Consider the following 23,479-nt stretch of genomic DNA (forward strand, 5'->3'; position numbering starts at 1 on the left):
TATAGAGATATATTTCCCTATTGTTATAAGGAAAATCCATGGTATAAGCATGTTAAAAAGTGAGAACTGACTTTAAGCATCAATGTTCAGAAGAAGAGCACCACTGGAAAAGCCATGGTGAGGTAAAAAAAATCAAGTTCTTTCTAAAAAGACAACTGCACTTGATTATTGCCTTCTTGGAATCTGAGTTGGGTTCCCAGACCTATTTTCTAAGAGAGGTCAACTATCTGGATTAACATAAAATATTCTGATTTTAAGAACAGATTTAATTTGAAAAATATAGTAAGACAAATACAAGAGATCTAGAAACCATAGATAGCTTATGGACTGACACTTCGAGGCCAGGGACATATTTCACCCAGAAAACCACTAAATTTAGCTGTAACAAGTGCCCACTTAATTCTTTTGTTGTTTTGTTTTCTGTGGGACGTAGTGAATTTTTGCTCAAAAGCTCTCAGTTTCTAGAATCTATGGACATTAAACAGACTCTTGCTAGACAGATACAACAGAATTAGTTACATTGTGCTGTCCTTGTTACCTTTCAGTCAGGGGTTGGCCATTTATGTTTGCAATGTATCATACAGTTATTACTCCTTCTTGGACAGTACCTCTTATTTTTGTAGGTGATTCTCTCCAAAAATGCAACTTCCTCTACTTTCCTTCATTAGCAACACATTTTTAACTCATTGTGTAAGGTTTTGATTCCTCCATCAGTGGCTACTCTGAATCATTGAATGTTGTATGTAAAATCTAACTGACCTTGGCTCACAGAAATTATACTAATTCCCAGCCTAACTATGCTTGCTCCAAGGATCTAGCTTTATTAATTTCTCAAGAATTGCTCCAACTATCCATTCTAAATTTTTCACAGATAGTCTTATTATGTTGACAAAGTACAGAACTGGATTTTAAAGGGAAAGTAATGAGTTTATCTTATCCCTAGTTCACTGGCAGAATATTTTCAATTTTACTTATTTCCATGGCTAAAGTATTATTTGGTCATGCTGATGGCTACATAGGGTTCACCCATTATTTCTTATTCTTTCTCTGATCTATATATGCTCTCCCAGTTTTCCTGAATCTTTCCTGCCCTCAAAACTTACAGATGGGTTTAGATGGTAACTGATAATAAGTACTGTAGGGAATGAAATGATAATTTTTCCTAGGCTGATTTTGACTCTAAAAGGCAAACAACTTAATTAGAGAGTTGACTAAATATAATTTATATTGTCGTTATTCAATTTACATCATCATTCAATTAGAACAAAATCAGCCCATGAATAATCTATGGCACAAAATTATTTTTATTCAGGATTGTAGAGAGACTTAGGCATGGAGATCACCATTTTTTACAAGGCCCATGTTGACTCAGCTAAATTTTCCCATAGTATCTGTTTGTTCTACTTTCTGCATTGAACCCTAACTCACCCTGGTGTGTTCTAACTTAATATTTAGTTCCGAAAGTTCACAACTTGGCAAACAGTTTTCTACAAGAAAGCAAAAATTAAGTTTAGGATCAGTTAGGAAAAGTAACAGACTTCATTTCATGGTTTGTGAATCCAATCAACTCTCAAAACTTAGAAGGTTGATTAGCTAACATATGGATTATCAAGACTTCCTTTGTTTTCTGCCTCTTTGACTATTCAATTGTCTTCACTGAATTTCTACCAGAATAGAACAAAGTAAAGAAAAGTTCAAAATAAAGCAAACAAAGCTCTGGAAATGCAGAACATAATAGATCAATTCTGTGCCTCTCCAACTTGTTATGATAATGCTGATCAAAAACAAGTCTCTCTCTCTCTCTCTCTCATCTCTTGCTCTATCACTCTCTCCCACTCTCACTCTCTGCTTCTGTCTCATACACACACCTCAAAATAGAAAGTAGATAAAAACTAGTTAGGAATGGTGAAATCATTTATTGAGTGAAAAGGTTTTTTGAGTTGTCAATTTCAAATAAGTACCATAGTTTACCATTAACCACGGAAATTCTGGATTCCTCATGGGCATATTATTTAAGACGTTAACAATGTTCTGAACAACTGAGAAAAATGACATAAAATGAAATGAGGATTATAAATTTCAACTGACTCAAGGGGCAAAATGAATTGTCATTCAAATGAGCCACTAGAGTTTCACTCCTAATTCTTTCAACTTTAAACATTAAGCTGAGTAAGGAAAGCCTGGTAATTTTTTCAGTGCTTTCCCTCAAACTCTCCTCTGCAAACCTTGAATTGTTTTCTGTAAATTGGTTGGAGGTACACGCTTTGGAGAATTACTTTTTTAGATCCAATTAAAGTATATCCTACTAGCATCCTAAAAAGTTCAGATTCAGTAACTGTGTCCCACATTGGTGACATTTCTCAGTATTTTAAAAACAACAGGATAAAAGTGAGTACCTCTCAGTAACTGCCACTGGGTAACTAAAAAAAAAAAAAAAAGATAAAGGTTATTTCATGTTTTTCATAAAAAATATTTTGTGAGTTTAAAAAATACCACAAATGTATGGTTTTTAGGTGTTAATACATCTTAAAATTAAGTACACCTTATCTAAAAATGCGTAAGTCTATCATCTTTATCTCTTTCATCTAGACACATCTTTACACCATAATGTTTGTTTAAAATCACGAAACAGGGAAATCTGTAGCAGGAATATAACAAATAATTTATGCATCATATGTGTGTTCCTTGTAATTCAATCAACTCACTCAACAAATATTTATTAAGTTAAACCCTAAATGTAGATTCTGTAGATGATTCAGTTTGTATCCTAAATTTATTTGGTTTCATTTTATTTAAAGGAAGATTGTAACTAAATAACTGTGGAAGTGTCCAGACTCTTGAATCCTATTTGTCTATCATACACACACAACTGCCATATTTTTGGTAAGTTTGGTCATTTCATTTTCAAAGTCCAAATTTATTTCTGCAAGTAATTTATTATTTCTAAGCTTATCTTACTGTTGCTCCGTTTTCATTTTGACTGCCCTATCCCAGTTCAGAACCACACCATCTCAGACATATATACATAAAGTCACTCCAAACTACATTTCATGCCTTAAGATCTCCTCTTTCAATTGATTCGAATTATGTTTAGCTGTATCTGGTTCTAATTACCCATATTCTCCTGGACTTCCAAACTCAGCCTCTGCTATACCCGAGGCAAATATGCCTGAAGCAAGAAATAGATTCGCAGTCTTCCTGGAGAATAATGAGGTGAGTACTACTCAGTCAAATGCTTGACCATCACTTTGAAATGACCTATTAGCCCTCTATTGCTGATAAACTATTGATTCTTGTTGTTGAAGATTCATACTTTTATAATTTTCTTCTCCACTTTCCCAGTGACAATAAAATTCCCTTGTGAACTTAATTTTATCTACATTTAATGCCTGAAGCCCACAAATGTTCCTTTCACCCAAACTTTTAAGTAGAAATAATTTCAGTAAATACATGACATTATATAGAATTATACATGACATTTATTATAACTATCATGTAAAAAAATAATCATTTTGGACAAAAGTGACAGATTTAAAGTAGATTAACGTGAATCTTCCTGACCTAATTATTTCCATTTGTCTCTTTAACTTCACATTGAACAGAACTGTCTGTTAAATAACCATGGGATCTCATTCTGAACTGGTTTAGACTAATTACCTGGGATGAAGGGATGTCCTCCTTTTAAACTCAGCACCTGAAAGGAGTAGAAGACTCCAGGATCCCAAATTTCTAGGCAACTGGTTTTCTAAAATTCAATTGAATGCCCGGAACTAAAGTCCAAGTTGCCTATTTCTTCCTATGCAAGGCTGCGCTCACATCCCCTGATGTCATTTAAAATGAATTATTCAAGTAATGAAGAATGAATAACAGATAGTACTGCAATATACTTGAGGGACTCCTATTATAAATTGGCTTTTGAAAGATTAGCCATCAGACTTCCTACCTGTAGCAGAGACTGAAACTCAGTTTTCACACTTGCAAAGTGTCTCATGCTTGGGTTATTTTATAAGAGAAGCTGGAGGAAAGGAAATCACAGGGATGTGATATTTGCTTAAATTATCCCTACAACGCTCTGTAGTGAAGTTACTGGGACAGTAGGGATTTATGAGGTTCAAAACAGAAGTATGCTTTTCATAAAACTGAGAAGGGGTTATGCTGGAAGTGAATTCTGTTAAGGTTCAAGAGTAGGATCAGGCACATCCATGTAACATAGGCACATAGAGTATCTCACTAGAAATAATTAAGAAACCCACAAATCATTTTCCTGATATAATCCCATCCACAGATTGGACCAAACATTTAGATTTCTTTCCTAGGAGTTTGAATTCTGAAACTCAGACCTTGGTTAGTAAATCCTATCAAGACATTGGCCAAGTACAGACCAGCTGAGGAAGAGGGAGAGGGAGGAGAATGATGGGGAAGGGAAGAGAGAAAGCAGGAGGAGGAGGAGGGAGAAGGAGGGGGAGGAGGAGAAATTTAAGTGAAGGTCCAGGAAATCGAATTTCTTGGCATCCAGAGCTACCCTAGTTTTGGCTTTCTAAAGCCTAGCTTTTCAGCATTTATGGAATTCTATGAGATTTTTGTTTGCCTTTGTTGAATAAGCTGATTTGGTATCTGTTCCTGATCAGTCCCCCATCTTTATATATCTCCCTCTTTCTATAACTCTGCCTTTCAAATAAATACATAAATACAGAGAAAGAGAGAGAGATTCCATAAATTTCCTTAGCAATGAGTATCTGTGATAAGTAGTTAACTTATCATATTTTATTTTTAAAGTCAGGGAGCTGTCTAGCACTTATATAAAGATTTCTTTCAGTCTTGTAATTCTATGGATTTAACAATCTTGGCAAAGCCCTGTGAGGTCTCCATTGTTTTGAGATTTGGTAGCAATTACTTCATTCTCTATTTCTCTATTTCTATACTTATACATATTTTGTATGTAGTATAAGAAATAGAGAATGAAGTAATTGCTACCAAAACACACAAATTAAGCCAGCAATGTATTATAAACAAGCTGTACTCTAAAACAGGGAGCCAGATAAAAACATTTGGGATATACTTATGCTAAAAAAGTTTATTTAATGTTATTAAAATTCTAAATCTGATTAGTGCTTCCTGTCTAGTTACCAAGACCTACTTGCCATATTTCTCACTTTTCCATCAAAGATTTCATTAGTCAATACATTTTTACACTCTCATCTGTCCTGAATCAATGCTTACTTAAGAACCTCAGATCACCAATCCCATCATTATGTTTTCTTCATTCTCTCCAAAATGTTTAACATTTACAAATATAGCACTTATTTTTCTCCTCAGATGAATTGCACACATTCTATGTCTCCAGTGGTTTCATTATCACAATTTTCTTTTTTTTCTTTTTCTTTTTGCAAATTAGTTATATATTTTCCCTGCTATCTTTCTTTTTTTATTATAAACACTTTTATTTAGTAAATATAATTTTCCAAAGTACAGTTTATGGATTACAGTGGCTTCCCCCCCATAACTTCTCTCCCACCTGCACCCCTCCCATCTCCCATTCCCTCTCCCATTCCATTCACATCAAGATTCATTTTCTTTTTTTTTTATTTTTATTATTATTTATTTATTTTTTTGACAGGCAGAGTGGACAGTGAGAGGGAGAGAAACAGAGAGAGAGGTCTTCCTTTTGCCATTGGTTCACCCTCCAATGGCCGCCGTGGCCGGCTCGCTGGGGCCAGCGCACCGCGCTGATCCAATGACAGGAGCCAGGTACTTATCCTGGTCTCCCATGGGGTGCAGGGCCCAAGCACTTGGGCCATCCTCCACTGCACTCCCTGGCCACAGCAGAGAGCTGGCCTGGAAGAGGGGCAACCGTGACAGAATCCGGCGCCCCGACTGGGACTAGAACCCGGTGTGCCGGTGCCGCAAGGCGGAGGGTTAGCCTTAGTGAGCCGCGGCGCCAGCCAAGATTCATTTTCAATTAATGGTTACTGGAGCTGAAGGCAAAATGGGGAGATATAAGGTCAAAATAATAACTGATACGCAGGATGAAGAAGTATAAAAATGTATTACATGAAGACCATATATAATAAAATTATACTGCATACAGAGTTCATGCTAAATGAATGGGCTGATAGCCACACTGACAATTGTGTGCCCATTTGCAAATGAGATCATTTACGTGTGGGACTTCTCCCTCAAAGGTTGACAAGTGGAAACTTAATAAAAAATTGAGGAGCAATAAATTCATGTTAAATGAATATAGAGATTTTAGATGTTGTCACAGAAGGAAAAATGTATGTGTATGTTGGATATATTCATGATTGTAACCATTTTACTATCTGTGAATGTTCTGTAATATGCTTTGTACCTTAATGCAAGGTATTAAGTATTATGGCATAATGGGTTAAGCTGCCACTTGTGATGCAAACATTCCATATCACGGTGCCAGTTTGAGTTCTGCTTCACCAATGCAGCTCCCTGCTAATGTGCCTATATAAACAGTTGAAGATGATGCAAGTGTTTGGGCCCCAGAACATCAATGGGGAAAACAGATGGAGTTTCAGGTTGCTAACCTGAGCCTGACCCACCCCTAGCTGTTGTGGCCATTCAGAGGATGAACCAGTGGTTGGAAGACTCTTTCTCTCTTATCCCTGTCACTCTACTTTTCAAATAAATAAATATTTAATTAAAAAAGAAAATCATGGAAAAATGGAATTCAAGGATGATTTTGGTATAAAATTGAAATTCATCCAGTTTTTCATACTATGAATTTCTGTGAGCTTTTATGTAGACCCCACATAAATACAACATTTATTACAAAACAGAAAACACACACAAACACACAAAAAATTAGATATCGATGTGAGGTGGTTTTCCTTTTTTTTTCTTCATTGTTGTTTTTCCCCCTTCTACTTAGAAGGCTTAGCCATGTCTGTTATTGTTTTACTTTGTTGGTTATGCCAATTTGAAATACTATAATGAGGTTAATATACAAATATTTTCACTTCCATTGACAGGCCTGAGCCATACTGTTGTGTTACACTGTTGGTTATAATGACTTCAAATATTAAATTGAAGTATTAATATATGGAGTCTTGGGACCATATAAATTAATAAAATTTGGAAGATTTTAAGGGTATATTTAGTGAGTATTTTGAGTCACCATGAACCTATGTAACATAAAAAACAAGCAAAAAGATAACTTTTCTATAGCAAAAAGATTGTTTTATGCCATCAAGAATTTCCTGTGAGGCAAAGTAAAGATACATGGATAAAGAAAGTGTATATATATTTCATGTTAGTTATTCATACATGCTTTGCACTGAATTAGAAGGATAATGGATAAGAAAAAAAGATGTGAACAACAATAATAGTAAGACACTGAAGATACCTTCTAACAAAGAGTTTGTATCTTCCCAGTTTCTAAATATTAAGAGGATACTTTAAGATGTCCAAAGTGAACAAAGATCATATTTATCTATGGAAGTCCATAAGCTGGTTGACAATATGGATGGAGAGGGGATGTTATATGAAAATAAGTGGACAAAAACAAGACATATAAGAGATGGGGGAATTTCATAACTAAAACTTCAGGTTTTTCAGTTTTCAGAAATAAGAGTTCAATTCCTAAATTTTGTTTGTATCCATGTAACCTTGCATTTCACTAGTCTTAGCCATAGGGAAAAAGAAATAAGAATTATTATTTACTTTGCAGAATTATAACGTAGATAAAATAATGAAAATGAAATAAACTTTGTAACCTATCATTAGGTTTCTTTTTATTAAAGATTTATTTATTTATTTGAAAGAGTTACAGAAAGAGGAGATGTAGAGGTAGAGCTAGAAGCAGAGGCAGAGGCAGAGGCAGACATAGACATAGACATAGACATAGACATAGACGTAGACGTAGACGTACACATAGATGTAGACGTAGACGTAGACATAGAGAAAGTAAGACAGAGAGGTCTTCCATCCAGTGGTTTACTCCACAGATGGATGCAACAGCTGGAGCTGTGCCGATCTGAAGCTAGGAGCCAGGAACTTCTTTGGGTATCCCACGCAGGTGGAGGAGTCCAAGGACTTGGGCCATCTTCTACTGCTTTTCCAGGCCATAGCAGAGAGCTGGATCAGAAGTGGAGCAGCCAGGACATGAACTGGCACCCATATGGGATGCTGGTGCTTCAGGCCAGGGCGTTAATGCACTGTGCCACAGTTTTGGCACCTACCTAGTTTCTTAAACACAGGCAACTGTTGTGACATAGTATTCCTTTAACATGCAGCATTGTTAATTATTCTTGAATAGAGTATATTGCTGCTGTTCTTCAAATAGAGACTTAAGCGGTAGCACAAATGTAAGATTAGTTAGGGAAGATAACTCTAGAAAGTCTCATTCTAATTTTTAAAATCTGTGGTGGCAGGATTAGCTGTAGTAACTACCTGACTTTGTTCAGAGGCAGCTTTGTCTCTTAGAAAGCAGAAAAAAAAAAAAAAAAACAGTAAATTCAGGCCCAATTTTGGTAAATTGAACAAGAAAATTTTACAATTTGGGACATGCTCAATCAGACTTGCCCTAAATGGTGGAGTTAGAAATGTGCCAGGGGGATTCCAATTCATTCCCTTCAAGACTGCATGTACCAATGCCATCTCACTAGTCTAAGTGATCAATTTCAGTTCACAATCAATCACACTGGTAGGTCTAAGAGTCAAAGGGATCACACAAACAAGACTAGTGTCTGTGAATACTAACAGATAGAATAAAAAAGGGAGAGAATGATCCAACATGGGAAGTGGGATACACAGCAGACTCATAGAATGGCAGATGTCCTAAACAGCACTCTGGCCTCAGAATCAGTCCTTAAGGCATTCGGATCTGTTCCAAGACACTCTGGAAAAAAAAAAGGGGGGGACCTAAATGAAAGATATCTGCGAGTGAGATCCCAGTAGAAAGAACGGGCCATCAAAGAAGGAGGTACTTTTCCCTGAAAGGAGGAGTGAACCTCCACTTTGACTATGACCTTGTCTAAGTAAGATCGATGTCTGTGAACTCAAAAGTTTCCACAGCGTTGGCAACTCATGACAAGAGCTTAGGGTGATTACTGATGCCATAAACAAGAGTGTCAATTTGTTAAGTCAACAACAGGAGTCACTGTGCACATACTCCTCATGTAGGATCTTTGTCCCTAATGTGTTGTTCAATGTGAATTAATGCTATAACTAGTTCTCAAACAGTATTTTACACTTTATGTTCTGTGTGGGTGCAAACTGTTGAAATCTTTACTTAATCTATACTAAATTGATCTTCTGTATATAAAGAGAATCGAAAATCAATCTTGATGTGAATGGAAGGGGAGAGGGAGTGGGAAAGGGCAGGATTGTGGGTGGGATGGAAGTGGAGGGGGGAGGCCATTGTAATCCATAAATTGTACTTTGGAAATTTATATTTGCTAAATAAAAGTTAAAAAAAAGAATCAGATGAGAAAGCAAGGAAAATGAATGAAAAACAGGCAAGACAGCCTATGGGATTTTTGGGAAACCATTAAGGAACATTTTTTATTATAGTAGTTTCAGAAGGAGAAGAAGGATTAAGAGGAATAGAAAGCTTGTTTCATACTTACTGAAAACTTCCCCAGTGTTGGGAGAGATATGAATGTTCTGATCCATGAAGCCCAGTCTCCATATGGATTCAATGAAAAGCAGTCCTCTACAGTTTGTCTAAAGTCAAAGAATATTTTAAAATAGAAAAAAAAAGTGTGTGTTGTGTGTGAAGGGTCATGTGAAAATCATCATTTAACATATAAGGAAGTCCCCAGTAGACAAGAGATTTCTCAACAGAAGCATTGCAGTCCAGGAAAGAATGGGGTGATATATTCAAAATCATCAAAGTAAAGACACTGCCAGTCAAGACTATTATACCTAGAAAAACTGTCCTTCAAAAATGAAGGAGAAATACAGTCTTTCCAAGTGAGGCAGTATCTGACTGAATTTATTACCATTAGACCTTTCTTCCAAGATATATTTGAGGGATTTATTTAAGTGGAAATGAAAGGATGTTAATTACTATGATGAATACATGTGGAACTCACTGGTACAAGTAATTACATAGTCAAATAATACTTACATACTATAACAGTGGTGTATAAGTCATACTTATCTCTAGGATAAAGCTAAAAAGTAAAACTGAACAACAATAACTAAAACATAAATATATTATGGATATACAATATAAAAAGATGTAAATTGTTAATATTAAAATCATAGCTTGTGGGAAGAGGTTAACAATTTTGAGGTTTTTATATATGGCAGAAGTTACCAGCTTAAATTACATTTTTCCTATAATTCTGTTCACATAAATTTTATGATGAGCACAAAGCAAAACAAAACACTGTAGCATATATGCAAACAATGCAGAGAAAGGAATCAAAATATACCACTGCAGAAGAATCAAATCACACATCTATAGTCAACAGAAGAGGAAGAAAGGAACAAATGAATCAAGAAACAATGAGTAAATAACAATGATAATAAGACCTCATCTATCAATAATAACCTTTCATGTAATGGGTTAAATTTTGTATTCAAAAGTCAGAGTTAATGAATGTATAATGAACAAGATCCAACTGCATTCTGTTAAGAAAACACCCACTTAGGCCTTAAGGATATGCATAGCCTGAAAGTAAAATAATGAATGAAGATAGACCTTGCAAATTATAGCCAAAAGAGAACAAACAAGGTTGGCTATATTTGATATCTATTAAAATAGACTTTAAATGAAAAATTATAGCAAGACAAAGAATGCCATTATATAGAGGTAAAGGGACTAATTCTGACCATTGAAAATGTTAATATGCTGAATGTTGGAGTACCTAATTCACAAAGCAAATGTTAATGGACATGAGGTACAAAATAACAATACAATAAAAGTAGGAGACTTCATTTTCCCACTATTGTCAGTGAATAGATAATCAGAAAATTAATAATAAACCACTTTAAATTAATTATACTTTATACCAAATGGGCTTAAGAGACAAGTACAAAACTCTGCATCATCAGAATACACATTTTTCTCCAGCATACATACAATATTTCCAAGGAGAGATCTTATGTTAGACCACAAAACTAGTTTTAAGGAATTTAGGATGATTGAAATTATACCTGTTATTGTTTCAGAATACAGTGTTATGAATCCAGAAATAATAACAGGAGAAACTTTTGAAAATACACAAATATGTGGAATTAAATAGCATGCACAGGGTGCTATGTGGTATATCAACACATGAGGATATCAGAGCACAACAATAGTTCAGGCTCTGTGAAGGCCAGAACCCAGGAATGACAAGGTACTATGGTGGGATCCTGGGTTTAGGGAGCAGTACGGTGACTCAAGTCCTAAGACAGGCAAGGTGACTTAGTAGCTAGGCCTGCAGGGATAGTCTAGTTCCAGGTAAGCAGCACACTGTTGGCTATCTGGTCTGGAGGGTCTGGTGGCACATCTCAGCAAAAACTCTTAATTCCCTAGGAATTGAGGCATCCCATTTGCTCAGCCACACAAAGCTCAAATGCATGGGTTAATAGGGCTTCTGGATCCCTGGAGTGAGGCACTATGTCAGCTGTGGTGCTAGGAGGTACACCTGCTCCAGTGTACCAGAGGCTCAGCATCCTGGGGAGTAAGGATGCTGCCTCAACTGTGGAATAAGGAAGGCAATGAGGGGATGTCTCTTATATACTGAATGCCTGAGGTCCCCAGGCGCAGGGCACTGCTTCAGCTGTGTTTCCAGGCAGTGTACCTGCTCCAGTGTGAAGGATCGCCGAGGTCGCTGGAGAGCAGAGTGTTATCTTGACTACTGTGTTGGGGAGGGAGGGATGACATTTCAAGGCCCTGTGTCCCCAGGAGTAGGCCACAATTTCATCTCAGCCATAAGTAGAGGATGCATCAGCAACTAAGCTGGAGATACAGCAACTCAGAGGCAGCTTGGTTTTAGGGGCAAAGGCAAAGCAGCAGCTCAGCTGCAGAATGGCACATCACTTGCTTAGGCATAAAAGAAAATAAATTGATTAACTAAAGGGCTATTTTAAGATGTAGTATCAGTATTCTAGAATACATGTGAATTAAATAAATTGTAGCTTTGTATTCAATACCCTTAATTAAACATTAAATTTAATTTTTATTCTTCCTATACTTCTTGCATATTGAATTTATTTCCATTACGAATCTTCTTCATCATTACTGGTCTCTACCATGTGGCTTATGTGGTTCCTTCTGTTTGAACATCCTTTCTTTTCTTAGTTCCTCTTTCTGTATATTCTAAACTCTAATAGCCACTAAAAAGTCTCCAACCTTTCAAAGTCTGCCTTTTCTTCAACCTAAGTTGAAGTAATCAAATTCTTCTCAAAATTTTCACAGTATGTTATTCTTAAAAATAATATATCCTATATTGTAAATGTTTAATAGTTATCAGTTACTACATTGTTATCAAGCTGGAGTCATTACTTGTGCCTGAATATTTTCTAATCCTCAGCAATTCTTGGAAAAATACCTTGTACATAGTGGGATTTTGAATGATGAAATATCAATTTCCAAAAATTATTTTATTTCAAAATATATTATTTTAGGACATTTTTCCATAGGCAGAAAAACCTGCTTCAAATTATAAAATTCTATAGGAATGACTTGAAGCATATTACATGTCCCACTGATTCATTTTCCCTGTCGATCAGGCTGTGTACAAATTATATCTAAACCTAGAAGAAACAAGGTAGTGAGCATTGCTGCACTGTCACAACGTACTGATTGAGAGAATACATTGAAGGCTTTGTAGCTTATTTGTGATAACAGGGTCCAAAGTTTTTTGTTTGTTTGTTTTGCTTTGTTTTGTTTTTAAAGTGGTCAATAATGCTCAGGATTTTGCCCTATTTTGCCTTTACAGATATTGTATGAACCAAAAGAATGATTCAGTCTTACTCAGTGTTTTCATATAGCTGGTCAGTCTAGTGTGGGAAATTTTTCAAGAGAGACAAGATGAAAGGGAAAGAGATGTAACTGAGGGTGAGCAAGTAAATTTTGATCCACAATTATTCAGATTCTGATTAACTGGTTAACAAATGATATATTACTATTCTTTGCCAGCCTGTTATGTTTAACCTATACATGGATGGACAATAGGAAAAATTAGTAAAGAGAAAACACTTATGTTTACTAGGAGGTAGGTAGGCACTAGGATAATTGTATCGGTTCTTTTATTCCACTCTAACAATGATTTGTGATATAGCCAGAATTATTACCACCTTTCTACTGAGGAAACTGATTTGGGGAGGGGCTGGAGTTGAAGTGCAGCTACAAGGGCAACAGCCAAGCCAAGGTTCACATTTCAGTCCCTTAGTCCTCCAACACTATGATCTCTTCAATGTATCATGCAAAATAAATGCAGATACTGACATTTTCTCAGGACTCCCTTTTCCTACTTCTTACATTCTTTAATTTGGCACCATTAATTTGTTACATAGCTATAAGTTCTAAACACAGAATAATTACATAATCAAAGGCTTAATCTTAGGTGACAGAATAAATAAAACTTTCACAAATAATTCCTCCTCTTGAGGAAATATAAAATTAAACCAAATGCAGCCAAAAGAGGCTTACAGTTTGGTTGTAGAGTCAGGTTCAATGATATTGAAAGAAAGCCAGGAGATGGGGATAAAGCTTCAAACTGGGGCAGCTTAAAGAAGACCAAATTCCTTAATCATCTCAGTAGGTTAGAGCTTTGCTATTGAGAAGAGTTAGAGGGTCACCCTACTGAGACCCTTTTCAAATATGTCTTTTCTCCCAGTTTCAGAACTCGCTTTGTAGAGATGTATGAATAAATCTTTGAACCCACACATTTTTTTCAGAATACAGAAAAGAACTCATTAGAAATTTAGATTTCAGAAATATGCAACATTGAAAAATAGATATTTTTTCTTAAAATACTATGCAGAGGCTTCCAGGAAGTCCTAATATGCATTTTACAAAGGGTAAGTACACTGGCATCCACACCATCAGAAATAGCTGGGTAAAGACAAAACTGTAAGTTAATTCCTAATTATTTGGTGCCCCTGTATGCACTCAGTGACCTTTATTGAATTTTCTGTCTTATTAATTGTATGCATATCTAGCAGGAGGTGGCAGGGTCAGTTTGTCAATGTCTTTTGTAGAAGTTCACTGTTCAGAGTTCTGCAGTAAACTTTTTAAATATACGAGTGCAGAAGACAGATGTTTGGACCTCATCTTTTGGTGTAATTCAAAGGCAAGTAAGTACACAAAAATATGCTCATTCACTGTAAATGACCTTTAGCATATATAGATATGAGTAATCATCTGCATGTACAGATGGCACATCTTATTTATTTAACACACTTCTCTGCTAACCACTTCATACATGCCAGTATTGTAGACAGCACAGACTTTGTTTTAATTACTCATCTGGCTTTCTTCTGCAAGCAAGGTAAGTTTCAATAATGAAGGGATCATGCTTTCTACCTATTACTGTGTATATCCAGTCATCACACACTTCAGGTGCAATGACTAGTTTGTATGCATTATAAAATAAATGAACAAAATGTTTTAGAGTCACTCTTGCATATCCACAATCACTTCAAATTTTGCCATTTTATAAATAAAGCTTTTTAATTTTCAATTTTAACCATGTTATCTCTTTGGTAACAAATGAGAGACTTTTTAAAATTCTATTATTTATTTTAAAGACAGTGTGACAGAGAGAAGTAAAGGCAGAGGAAGCAGGAGAGGGGGAGGGGGAAGGGAGGAGGTGATAGAGAGAGAGAGAAGGAGACAGGGAGAACAGGAGAAGGGGCGAGATGGACAAGCAGAGAGGATCTTTCCTCCCCGGTCATTCTCCTCATGGATGCAGGAGTTGGGGCTGGGCCAGGCTGAAGCCAGGAACTAGGAACTCTATCCATATCTCTGAAACATGTGGCATGGACCTAAGTACTTGGGCCATCTTCTGCTGCTTAGTATTCAGCTGGATTAGAAGCAGAACAGCTGGGACTCAAACCAGAGCTTTGATATCAGATGTTGGCACCACAAGCAATAGCTTAACCCGCTGTTACCACAATGCTAGCCCCAGCAAGTGATACAGTTTTATTGTCTAATAAGGATCATTAAATGACAACTTTTCACAGAAAAAAAAATAGAAAATGATAATAGATTTAATTTGGAGTACTTCCCAATTCAGTCTCATTCAGCAAACCCATCTGTGTTGGTACCACTTCAAGGTCATACCTCATTTATTTGTTTTACCATTTGCATTAAGTACCCAGCCTAAAAGCTGCATGGAGAGCAGCAAACTACACCCCATCTTAAGGAGCTGTGAAATCACAGGTAGGAAAGTCATTAAAATATAGTGATCACATAATTATTTTAGACCTTTCGATTAATTACCTGTTCTCATTCTAGTGAGCAATTCCATCACTTCTTCAGAGTCAATACAGTATGCTAGGAATTCCGACTGAAGTAACACTCTATATAAACTAATACTTGCTTAATTGTTAAGATATTACAGCATTTAGGCAATGTAACACAAAAAATGGAGTCCAATCTAAGGTAATAGTTTAAAAATTACATAAATATTTCTTTACAGAAAGCTAACCAGATTTTCTACAGTTGAATCTGAGCATCTAAATTTTAATAAGTTGTTCAAGCAGGTTTTATGCAAATTAAAGTCAGAACCACTGCTTTTTGTGTTTCCTTAAAAATACCACTGAATTTCCTATCTGATTTTAGTTAAAGCTCTTCTGTTCTGAATTCAACTCAAATACACATTTTCAATTAATTATTTTTGACAAGGCATCATATATATTTAATAGAAAATCATGACATAAACATCACGACAGGCTCTTTTAAAGATGTACAAGAGAGGGATCAGTCACTTTCACTAGAAAATATTGTTAAATAGCCTAGATAATTCCTTCCGGGTAAAATTACTTTTCCAGAAGAAAACATAAGTACATTTGGCAGCAAGAGTCTCTGAAGTTTTCAATGAATCTCAAACTATAATTAAATATATTTATAATGGAATGTTGTAATCCGCATTTGCAGTGGCATAAATTAGTATACAACATGATAAGCAAAGAAGAATTGACTCCAAGCAGTAGTATGCTGGGTGACACAAGAACTAGATTTGGACTATGATTAACTCTACCACTTACTTGTTTATATTAAGCCTAACATTTAATCCATCTGGGCAGCAAATTTCCTAATCTTCAAAGTATGAATGACAGTACCTCTACCACACTGTGTGAAGAATGAAATAGGATAAAGGCTGTAGATGGATAAACTCTTTAGGATAGGTCAAATGTATAAATTGAATAATCTCGGTCACAAATACTTATTATCAATGTCAAAGACCTCAATTCTAGTGGGATATTAAGAAATATCTGCTGATTACCTACAATGTAAAATAAGCCCAGGAAATTCACCTCAAATGACTTTCACACTTCCAAAATAGCTCAGTTGATTACTACACCTTAGGTACTCAGTTCATTTAATTATTTTTATTAGAAATCATGGTAGTTTTTGTTGGTTTAGCAGAGGCCACTTACATGAATCAGATCTTTCCCTGAAACCAACATGGTGTATGTCAAAAGTGAGAGAGTACATGGAAAGAACCAAGAAATCAATATAAAGATTATGAGGAAACTTGGAGGATACAAAAGAAAATATAGAGGGGTAAAGGCATGCATGGGCTATGGGGTCCTGAATAGGAAAGAAATCTTTCTGTGAGTACTGTTTCTCCTTCTCATAACCTGGATAAAGGTTTCCGTGTTCTCATGGGCAGAAAACTAACAACAGCACAAACACTTAACATAGAAACAGAAAAATCAAGTAGGTTAAAAAAACTATTAAGTTTAAGCCAGAATTGTGGCATAGCAAGTTAAGCCACCGCTTGCAGCATTGACATCTCATATGGGCACCGGTTCAAGTCCCACCTGCTCCACTTCTGATCCAGCTCCCTGCTAATGTACATGGGAAAGCAGCAGAGGATGCCACAAGTGCTTGGGACCCTGCACCCACGCAGGAGACTCAGATGAAGCTCCTGGCTGCTGGCTCTGGCCTGTCCCAACCTCAGCCATTGGCCATTTGGGGAATGAAAAAGCAGATGAAGACCTCTCTCTGTCTCTCCCTCCCTCTCTCTCTATAACCCTGCAAACTGATATTTTCCCTTATTAAAACATAAAAAAGATTTACTTGTTTTCACAATTCTCTCAGATTTTCAAAGAAGGAAATCCAGTGCATAAATCCTTAGAGAAAAACAAATGATACTACCCAACTTATTTCACAGGACTGCTAAAGCTCATATTCTAAATCTGTTTGTGTATGCAGACATAAAGTATTATATAATTGAATATACCAATATAACAAAAAGAATATCTCACCTATTATTGGAAAGAGCCCCACTCCTACCATTGAATAATAAAAACAAGCAATAAAACAGGAAATGAACAATTTTCTTAAACCAATGGGAGAACTGAGGTCTCAATACAAATACCTAATCCAAATGTGGAGAAAGAGATGCCTGCAGGTTGAAACAGGACCAACATTCCCTTACCTGGACATAAAATATCATTTGCCATATAAAGCTGGTGAGATGATTCAACCAGAAATATTTAACATACTTCTGAAAGCTCAAAGTGTTAAAGTATGAAATCTGACTTGTTCCCTTATTTCCCCTCTATTCTCTTCAAGATGGAAAACTGATTCTATTATGAAGAACTCTCCATCAGGATGTATAGTTTGATCTTCAGACTTTACAAAAGGGATGGCTAACACTTTTCTGTAATAATAATCTGGTCACATATAGAAGAAATTTTTAAATCACAGCTAGATTTATTTTGCCATGGGTAAGCTAAACAGATAAAACCTCTCCTTTCAAACCAAAACTAAGGGAGAGAAATAATTTTATAACTTCAAAATTTATAAACAGTTTGCATAAGGTGGTCATCTGTTTGATCTTAAAGTGAGGACATATCTTTCCTCATGGGCACTGTGTACCTCACAGAAAACCACTATCAGAACATACCTGTGACTATAGATTTCTAGCTCAGGCCACCAAAGATTAGGGATGGGACTAGACACCCACTTGGCTGGCAGTAAAGATTGCCTCCTCAGTCTAGCAGAAACCAGGAGGAAAAGGAATAAGCTAGGAAGCAGAAGCAATGTAAGGGTAGATGGCAGGCCAATTAATAACAGCTTTACACAGTGATCTGCCATCAAGGAGACCCAACAAGCCAGTCCACCACAAAATGGCACTGGTTTTCAATGTGGCATGCCAGAGCTTCATACAGATAGCAATCATGACAGAAGGCAGCCTCTGAAGAGCCCTGTCAAGAGCTGATTCACAGGACATGGACCTGCCCAGGAGTCAAAGGACTCCCAGGTCAGAGCGACAGTGCTTGTTGGCTCTAAGCAGAAAAGACCTTCACTCTGCCCAGCTTCCAAAGTAACCACCACTATTGAAGGGATGGCCAAGGGTCAGTAACACTGCAAGGCAGAACTGTAAATTTCCTTTTTTAAAGATCCCACTTGTCTTCTATTAAGGCCAGTTCTCCTCTCAGGCCATCTAGGTAATAGAAGTCAACAGGGCACCTTGCCTAAGGAGATTCACACCTCCCCTGTGATGTTTCTTTCAGTACTCCATGTGAAGAGACAGATCTGGACCTCATATAAACCCAGTCAGGCCTTAATGCCTACATAATTATTATCAAGCCCCTTCTGTCAGTTTCTATCTGTCTCTCAATGGGAAAACTTCTTCATGGTTTGGACAGTGCCTTTCTTAGGTCCTCTGATAATGACTCTGACCTCTGTTTCAGACCCTGTACATTTAATCTGCTTCTTATATTCATTTTCTCCAGACTTGAAACAATAAACTTCTAGATGGTCATGTATGTGAAATGTCAGATGGGAGCTGTTTCTGCAAGCTGGCACTGTGTACCCTAAAGAAGCCACCTCCTGTGGGAACCCTGCTGGTCCCTACTCTACCCCTACTCAGCTTGAAGAACCCAAAGCAGCCACTGTGCCATAAAGTTAGGGTCTATTTTTAAGGGGGGAGGGTACGTGAGGAGTCAGATGGGTCAATAGGCAGTCAGGTTGGTCCCGGTGGAAACCGAGGGTGCAACATGCTTGCTTCCCCAAAAAGTTATCTTTAGAAGTGTCAAAAATGCTTACCCCACTCTTTGGGAGCTTCCAATATTATTGAATAGTTTCCAGGTTACTGTTAAAGAAGTTACATATCCCACCCTTCTGATGGTTCTTTTGTTTTATTATGAGCAAGCCAGACAGGGCAAATAAGATTACAAATCAGGTCTTGATGGGTTTGTCCCCATTTGGTACCACTTGACAGTTTTATTTCCCAAAGCTGTGCTTAAAAACCCCATTACCAAAAGCCTCTTTGGGTCTTGCTCTCTTGGAATCCCCCTCCTGGCCACTTTGGCAGGAGGTTTCCAACAGAAATAAATCCTGTTTTTCTCTTTAAAAAAAAAAGGAGAAAATTTTTGAAGAAATAATAGCAGAGAAAATAAAAGGAAAGAAAGAAAATTCAGATTCAAAAAGCATGCACACCAACCAAGAGAAATACAAAAAATGGGACTTTCCAAACTGCTAAAAACAAAAAACAAACACTAAAATCTTAAAGACAGCCAGAAAACAGGACACACTATCTTGCAGAAGAACATAAGTAATAATAACAGGTGAATTTACCATCAGAAATCAGACATGTAATATGTTAGAAAAATGGTTCTACACATAGAAAAATATTAGAAATTGAATAAATGGAATGTAGTTCCCATTCAGTATCCTTTCTTTTTTAAAAAAGATTTATTTATATATTTGAAAGTCAGAATTATAGGGCAAGAGAGAGAGAGACAAAGAGGAGACACCGAGAAAGATATCTTCCTTCCCCTGGTTCGCTTCCCAAATGGCTGCAAAGGCCAGGGCTTGGCCAGCCCAAAGTCAGCAGCCAGGAGATTCATCCCGGTCTCTCACACGGGTTTAAAGGCCCAAGCACTTGGACTATCTTCTGCTGCTTTCCCAGGCACATAAGCAAGGAGCTGGATCAGAAGTGGAGCAGCTGGGACTACAACCAGTGTCCATATGGGATGCTGGCGCTGCAGACGGCAGTGTTGTACCAAATGTCAGACCCAAGTTTTCTTTTAAAGATTTATTTTACTCAAAAGTCAGAGTTAAAGGGAAACACGGAGAAACAGAGAATGAGTGAGAGATTATCTTCCACCCACTGGATTTCTAAGGTAGGCACAATGGCTGCAGCTGGACCAGGTCAAAGCCCAGAGCCAGTAATTCCATGCAGGTCTCCCTGTGTGTGGCAGGGGCAAAACATTTAGGGTCATCTTCTGCTGCTTTTCCTAGGCCATTAGCAGGAAGCTGTATCAGAAACAGAACAGCTGGGATAGGAACCAGCATCCATATGGTATGCTGGCATCATACAAAGCTGCTTTGCCAGCTACGCCACAACGTCAATCACTCCAATCCAATTTTATTATCTTTAAAATATAATGAATCATATCAATGATGTTGATAACATGGTGTGATATAATACACGTACAAGTGAAATGGTTGATAAAATGGCACAAAGGATGAAGGGGGGGAACTGTGAATGCATTGTTTTGAGATCCACACTACTCACGAAGTGGTATACTATATTTAAAACAAAGTATTCTAAAATGTATATTATATTTTCTAATATAATCATCAAAAAATTTAAAAAGCTGGACAGACACAAATAAGGGGTATAGACAAAATATTAAATGAGACAAAGAATAAATTCAATAATTAGAAAACAGAAAGGTGGCAGATTTTAATCCAACTATTTAAAATCTATGCATTATTAATTAATAGAAATGATCATACTGGATTTAAAAAAGCAGTACCAAACTATTTGCAGTCTACAAAATACCACTTTACATATAAAATCTTAGATAGGTTAAAACTAAAAAGTTAGAGAAATGTATACAATGTAAAACAACAGTTAAGATGGAACTGTTATAGCCTTTTCAATCTCACATAAATATCTCTTAAGAATAGGAATGTTTACAAACTTCCTCTCCCTCTCCTATTCCCACTCTTATTTTTTACTGAGATCTATATTCAGTTGATTTTATGCACATATGATTAACTCTATGTTAGGTAAAGAGTACAACATATTATATGAAGTCCAAAATATTGTATGAAGAAGAGAAAAAAACTGTTCCTTGACAGTCAAAAAAAGGGCTGTTAAAGTCATTGTTTCTCCAAGTGTCAATTTCACTTCTACAGATTTCCTTTTAGGTGCTCTATTAGTTATCACAGATCAGAAACTTGTAACTGTAAAGCTGTATAGTTTTGCATGCATTCCTATGGAATTACTTCTAAGGGAACAGTTTAAAAATTTTCCATGGAACCCCAAATCCCATTAAGTTGGATGGTAAAAATGTCACCTTAAGTGTTAAAGTGACCCTATTGAGTGTAAAGTGATCATATAGACAGGATTAAGTGTTAGAGGGATCATATAAATAAGATCAAATGCTAATAATAATAGAATTAAAAAGGAGAGAATATTCCAACATGGGAAGCAGTCCCCATAGCAAGCTCAAAGAATCAGCCCTAAGGCATTCTGGTCTGGCTGAAATGCTAATGAGAGCATTTCAGGCATGGAAAGTGAAGCTACTGTGGCAAAAAAAAAAATGTCCTACATGATGGGTCTCTGAGAGAGGGACCCCAGAAGTGGCCATCAAAGAAGGAGGTACCTTTTTTCTGAAGGGAGGAAAGCACTTCTACTTTGCTTATGGCCTTGTCTAAAAACTGACAGAGATTGTGGATTCAAAATGCTTCCATAGCCTTGGCAGCTAATGTCAAGAGCCTTTGGTGATCACTGGCATCATACATAAGAGTGTTGATTATTAAACAATAGGATTCACTGAACACTTATTTCCCATGCAGGACTTCTGTACTCAATGAGTTGTATTATGAGAATTAACTGTAAAACTTGTTTTCAAACAGTTTTGTGTGTGTGTGTGTGTGTGTGTTAAATCAACAGGATTCACTGTGCACTTACTCCTCATGTAGGATCTCTGTCCCTAATGTGTTGTTCAATGTGAATTAATGCTATAACTAGTACTCAAACAGTATTTTACACTTTATGTTCTGTGAGGGTGCAAACTGTTGAAATCTTTACTTAATCTATATTAAATTGATATTCTGTATATAAAAATAATTGAAAATGACTCTTGATGTGAATGGAATGGGAGAGTGAACGGGAGATGGGAGGGTTGCAGGTGGGAGGGAAGTTATGGGGGGGGAAAAGCCATTGTAATACATAAGTTGTACTATGGAAATTTATATTTGTTAAATAAAAGTTAAAAAAAAAAGTCCCCTCTTCTCAAAACTGCTACATTAGGAATTAGTTCCTAACAAATTAATTTGGGGTGACTTAATCAAACCCATAGCAGAGACTAAATGAGAAAATATCTCCATCTCATTAGATATCAAAAAGGCATTCAATCAAATTTAACAACCACCTATGATAAAAATAACTTTCAGAAAACTAGGAAGAGGGGCAACTTCCTTAATCTAAAAAAGGGAATGTGAGAAATCTGCTTATTACATTGTGCCAAATGATGAGAAACTGGATTTTCTCCCTCAAATAAGGTAAACTAAAACTGTCTTCCGTCACTACACTCATTCTTGTTACAGTAGAAATCTACTCAGTAAGTGAAAAGAAAAAGAAACAAAAGACATATAGTAAGAGATGGAGGAAAAAAGCTGCTTCAATCTAAACATAATACAATTATCTATGGAGAAAATGCCACCAAAGAATCTAAAAAGAAGGATCCTAGTACTATTACACAAGTTTAGCAGATTGCAATATGAAGGTTATTCATCAAAGTGACTTGAATATCTATATACCATCAACAAAAGTTGAAAGTTAAAATTCTGAAATCCCATTAAAAATACTTACAAACTAATTTAACAAATATATACAAGATCTGTGCATTAGTGAGGGTTCTCCAAAGAAATAGTCTCAATAGGATTAGAGGATGTGTGTGAATGTGTGTGTGTGTGTGTGTGTATTGTGAGAGACATTGAGCAAGAGACAGCAATGGGGAGGGTGTATGTGTGTGTGTGTGTGAGAGAGAGAGAAAGAGTATGACTGATTTTATGGAATTCACTTACATGACTCTGGAAGCTGGCAAATCCAACATCTGCAGGGGAGGATGGCAAGCTGGAAACCCAGGAAACTCCTGATGTTGCAGCTCAAGTTTGAAGTCAGTCTCCAGACACATTTCCCATTTAATTGGGCAAGCTCAGTCATTTTTTTTTCTTATGGATTTAAAAGAATGCCAAGCAACATTATGCAGGGTATACTGATTTGAATGCTAATCTCATACAACATACTTTTACAGTGACAGATTCATGTTTTACCAACTATCTGGATTCTGTGGGCCAGCCGAATCAATA

At 36.5% G+C, this 23,479-nt stretch overlaps 1 protein-coding gene across 11 annotated transcripts in view; it reads right to left on the minus strand.

The window, feature by feature from the left end:
* The window catches only part of COX7B2 (cytochrome c oxidase subunit 7B2), a 154,748-nt gene that overhangs the window by 51,819 nt on the left and 79,450 nt on the right, over positions 1 to 23,479 (minus strand). For 3 of the 11 annotated variants that reach the window (XM_008248480.4, XM_051831360.2, XM_070068179.1), the window contains one exon: positions 2,397 to 2,420. The exons of 5 other annotated variants lie outside the window; for them this stretch is intronic. The gene's annotated coding sequence lies outside the window, so the exon portion shown is untranslated. Of the gene's footprint in view, positions 1 to 2,396; positions 2,421 to 9,596; positions 9,694 to 23,194; positions 23,342 to 23,479 lie in introns of those variants that run through there. 3 more of the 11 variants (XM_008248488.4, XM_008248493.4, XM_002709415.5) reach the window with 3 other exon arrangements.

Source organism: Oryctolagus cuniculus, chromosome 2, assembly GCF_964237555.1.
Source record: "Oryctolagus cuniculus chromosome 2, mOryCun1.1, whole genome shotgun sequence".
Taxonomy (NCBI): domain Eukaryota; kingdom Metazoa; phylum Chordata; class Mammalia; order Lagomorpha; family Leporidae; genus Oryctolagus; species Oryctolagus cuniculus.